Below are 5,471 nucleotides of genomic sequence, written 5' to 3'. Positions count from 1 at the left end.
GTATTATCGCTGAGATGGAAACAATGTTAAAATTATGGCGTAATAATCAAGTAAATGTGAAAAATTGTAAAATAATATAGGCCTAATTTGTTATACATATGTATTATCTAAGATTTTATTAAACATTTTTTTCTAAATTATTGTTTTCTTTAGTCTCCGGCCCCAATTAAAAATTATTTGTATGTATTTATATGCAAAATTATACCCCGACTTACGCAAATTCGACTTACGCGGTTACCGCTCGGTCCCACCTATCGCGTAAGTTCGGGGTATTACTGTACATATAATACATAATAAAATATGTATAGAATACATAGTAAGAACTGAAGGGGCAATGGCCCAAAATGCATATCCTTTGTAAAAAATAAAAATCCACTTTTTCCGTCAAGAAAAGTGTTCCTGTGTGATAATTTCTGCATAGAGTCCATATGTCTTTTAAACTATGCAGAAGAAATAATATTGCAAAAATCATAATTTGACACCCACAGATTTTTTTTAAATAGACAACTCTAGATGAATTTACATCAATAGAAATTTTCAGTATTTGTTGCAAATAAGTTATATATCACTGTCTTCTGTGGTATTGAAATTGGAAACCTCTTCACTTGCTCTTCTGAAACAACACTAACATTATTTTAATCACATTCCTGAGTATTAGTTTTAGTTGTTACCAGGGCTGTGGAGTTGGAGTTGGAGTCATAGAGTTTTGGTGTTTTAGTCAGAGTCTAAAAGCTTTTTACTTTCCCAACTTGTTATGTATATAAAAAATGAAAAAGTATTTGAATCGTGTCACATTTGACCATCTGAGCTTTTGAAAATCTATATGTTTGGAGATCTCTCAAACCCAAAAAAACGTCAAATAAAGGCAAAAATTTGCATGCATGCATGTTGGCATCTAATTGGTTTAATTTCTTTATTCTGTTCTAAAATATTAAATATCTCAGAATGAGTAAAGTTTAAGAAACAAAATTTGGCACAGTAGCATATGTATAAAGGGCCTTAATGCTATTAACCTTTGGTTCTTAGTTAAAGGTCAACAGGGTAGAGACATAGAAGAGGTCATGTGTCATATCTCCAGTGTGGTTGGACTTGATGAATATTTTATTCATTCACATCTTATAATATAATCGAGATGGGTTAATAATAATAATAAGCTCAGAGTTCAAATGGTCAGGAGTTGAAAGTTAAAATTTGGTACACAGTTAGGATATGTCATAAGAATGTACACTAAGAAGGGATTTTTCGAAATTCCTCTTGCGGGAGGAGAAGGAGAGGGTTAAGTATTACCCTGAAGAACTCCATTTCTACTGTACTATTTTAGATATGGTTTTTTTTTGTGTTTTTGCAAAAACTCGAACATACTTTCAGACCCATCTAAAAATTCTCTAATTAGTCTCGAAAGAGGAGGAACCTAATTCTTGCACCCAGTGAAAATAGGTAATAATCTAATAATCTTAATCTTCGTTATTGTTACTTTTTGCCTGAGCAACATCTGGCCAATCTGCTAGTTTTTTTTATAAAACTTGTCTCTAACCTCAAAATTATGCTTGAGTTCTAATATGAGTACAAACAGAAAAGGAAATCTTACAAAATTTGATAATGATATTTACTATGCACTGGAAAAAATAAATCACATTGACCACTCTTCAAGTTTGAATGTTAAGATGACAATACTGCACTATCCAGACATTATCCAAGATACAGAATTGATTGTCACAGCATTGCCACCAACCAAGTTTCAGTAGAGCATTTATTTTCCACTCTTGAAATAATTAAATATGATATCAGAGTGAATGCTGACTTAATAGAAGTGATTTTTTTTGTAAGGAGTAATTCAGTTTATAACAGAGATAAAAAAATAATAAATTAATTAACCTGGAAAAATAAGCAACCTTTTTCTTTACCAGTCTAAATGTTATATTTCTCATTCTTGACTTAGTTTAATGTAACTGTATACTTATATATTACCCAATATATTCATGTATTATGTACATTTTTATTCAGTAGATGTGTCAAATTTTAATGTTTAATTAGTTTTTTAAAATCATTTTATTTTGTATTTTTAAAAAATAATCAGAATCGTCATCATTATTACTTTCCCGGCAGTTATAACATTATACGCCCAGGGTGGCCAAGCTCCTTGATAGTCCGAGCCATTTTTCAGAATTTGAAATTTTTCGCGAGCCACAATTAAATACGTATTAAAAAGATATGCAAAAAATTCCAGAATACAAATTATATCCGTAGCAAGAGTGATACAAATTGTTTCCTCCAGAGCACAATGTCAACTGTCCGTTGCAATGACAGTTTACAAATTCAAAATCGGTCTGGAGTCGGTTGATAATGGATGATTACGCCATTGTTTATGTTCATTCGTGCAGTTTTCGATGAGTCATATCATTCTTAACTTGGACAGAAATGAAATTTGTCACAACGTTGCACTTAGTCTTTCATATTTGTTGTTAGTAATTTAAAAGACATTTTGAAACACATACGGAACGATAATAATTTTTTAAAATAATATAACACAAAAATGAAAAGAGAACTCGGGTACATCTATCGAGCGCCACAAATAATCCTTCAAAGAGCCGCATGTGGCTCGCGAGCCGCAGGTTGGCCACCCCTGTTATATGCCTATAACAAAGGAAAAGAATGATGATTGGTCAAAAAATGACTTTTCCAGATTTTTACTCTTTTGGACTTGGGAATCCACGAAACAGAGAAGTGCAAAAGCATTTGGGGTTTTTTCTGTACACATGGATGTTAGAATGTGTACCAACCAATTTAGTTCAACAATTTTGAAGCTTAATAACTCCTGTGTTAAACCATCTGACTCCGATTCGAAAACATGTCTCCCATACAGTCTAACATTTGTACATACAGAAAAAAACCTGAATCTTTTTAATCTCTCAACATTTCGAAGTATCTTTAGTCCAAAAATGCAAAAATTTGGGGTGGGATCATTTTTTAGACCAATTGCTACACTTTTCTTCAGTTATATATAACAGCCAGAAAAGTAAAAATTATCGAATACATATTTATATATTGACTATATCATTACTTAGAGGAGTATTATAGCTTTGGAATAAAAAGTTTCTATATTCAATCTTTATTAGAACTATATTTATTGAAGCTTATATTCTGAGGTCACATGATGATGGCAGAATTTTTGGGCGTACTTTGTTAACAAGTCCACCACTGGTAAGAGTCGGATGGTAAGGAAAAGTCAGAGTCGGAGTCATGTAAAAATCTACTGACTCTACAGCCCTGGTTGTTACATACATTTTTAGTTTAATTTTAGTTTACTAAAACTAAAACTAGATTAATCAACACTAGATTTGATGTTCATTCTTCCCCCTGACCATATTCAGTGCCATTTAAAACATCAGAAATGCAACATTTATTGAACCAGTGTTGCACAACTTTTTATGAGTCTTAACAACATTACTGTAATAGACTAACAAGATTGAGCTAAATTGACCTCTTAAATATTTTCTACTACTAATATTGGTCTAATAAAATTATTAATTAAAATGATACAATGGAATTAGTGACATAAAAATAAAACACATTGCATAAGAGATTGCTAATTATGAAATTTTGCATCAAATATAACACACATCCTATATTCAACACTAAAACCTGGAAAACAGTGCATCTTATATTCGAATAAATATTGTATAGTATATAAAAAGAAGAGCAGAACAGCATGTAAATGTAACTACTGAACACTATCTATTTCATGGCAACTGTATTATTTTCCAACTTATTGTATTTTAACAAAACTTAATAAAATTAAAGTTTTTTCTTCCTTCCATAAAAATATCTGAAAATTAAATTTCAAAATCTTAGTGCATCTTAGAATTGAAAAAACTATGGTAATAATTCTAATTTTAAATAAGCAAATATTTATTGTGACATCGTAACAATGCTGAGCTGATATTTTTAATCATACTTTTATTAATTTAATTTAAAATATATGCTCTCCACCTCAAATTAGTAGTGGCTTGCCTCTGTGCATCATACTTTTCCTCTAACAATAGTCATACCAGTCATCTACCTAACACTTTTCGGAGAAAAATGTTTGAGTTGAACTAATGTGACTTCTGGTTTATACTGGAAGTTTGTATACAGTTAATTGAGGCCACCTGCTCCTAAGGTTTCCATATCTGATGTCATCTATCTAACTCAGTTCTCGAGATTAAGGAGGGACAGATGGACTGACAACAGTGGGAATTTATAAGTCTACGAATTTTTCAAGTTGCAGCACAATAAAAATTTAGACAGTATTTAATATGCAGATTGTAAAATTAATAATTTTATTTGTAATAATCTTGATGCATTTTCTTTTTTTTCATTTATAAATTATAATATAAATGTAGGGCTAAAGCTGTTTGCTAATGTAATTGTTGAATGTACTAGTAATGTTGTTTGAACTTTGTTTGATTATAATATTAATTAATGCCTAATAATCTTTAGATAGATTTTAATAATCTTGATGTAATATTTTTTATTAATTCGATGTATTGATTTTTAATTCAGTCGAAGTGTTTAATTTTAAAAAATATCTTCGTATTTTATTACTAGATTATATATTTCACTTATGAAAAGAAAAATTTTGTACATTTAAAATTTTTCTTTACGAATTTCTATTTTGTTAAAAATAAAGGTATTAATCTTTGTGCCGTAATCACCTGACTTATGTAACAGTTAGAGTTAGGTTATGGAACCAAAAACATAAGTTTGCACAAAATAAATTTTTATATTACTTAGATGTAATTTCATAAGAAACTTGAATGTTAATAATAGAAGAAAACTTTATTGTTTTTAATGGTAATAAGAGAGACATTGTGTGGCAGTATTTACTCTGATATAAGTTATAAAAGTATTTTGTCATACTTTTATACTGCCACACGATGTCTCTCTTATTACCATTAAAAACAATAAAGTTTTCTTCTACTATTAACATTCAAGTTTCTTATGAAGACAGTGACTACTTCAGTGTTTTCATAAGAAACTTCAATATATATATATATATATATAAACACATACTGAAGTAGTCACTGTCTTCATAAAAAGTTTCTGTGTACAACTACACCAAGCCACAGATGTATTCGTACAAGTTAGTACTGGGCATTACTTGCTATTAGTAGCTAGTTGCAGGCATGAAAGCTTACTGGTACACTAGTCCCCAGTAAGCTTTCATGCCTGCAAGTAATTCTCAGAATTTTTATTAATTTTTGTGATTTACATACATTTACATAAATGCAAATTTATATAAGTTGCAGATTACATAATTCAAAGTGTTACTCATGTTAATGTTAATCAATAGTTTTGAAAGTTAATTATATTTTTCATTATAGAAAAACATAATTAACTTTTTTGTTAATAGTTTTGAAAATTTGATTTTTATAAAATTAACAAAACATAAAAATGAATATGATTTTATAAATAAAAATAATAATATAGTT

General features: G+C 29.4%; 1 protein-coding gene across 1 annotated transcript in view; it reads left to right on the top strand.

The window, feature by feature from the left end:
* LOC111613835 (uncharacterized protein C3H1.02c-like) overlaps window positions 1–5,471 on the top strand; it is a 53,270-nt gene that overhangs the window by 39,524 nt on the left and 8,275 nt on the right. The window lies entirely within an intron of this gene.

Source organism: Centruroides sculpturatus, unplaced genomic scaffold, assembly GCF_000671375.1.
Source record: "Centruroides sculpturatus isolate CEXI.00-Female unplaced genomic scaffold, Cexi_2.0 scaffold1888, whole genome shotgun sequence".
NCBI classification, from domain to species: Eukaryota; Metazoa; Arthropoda; class Arachnida; order Scorpiones; family Buthidae; genus Centruroides; species Centruroides sculpturatus.
The sequence above is the reverse complement of the archived record's forward strand: the minus strand, read 5'-3'. Positions and strand labels throughout refer to the sequence as shown.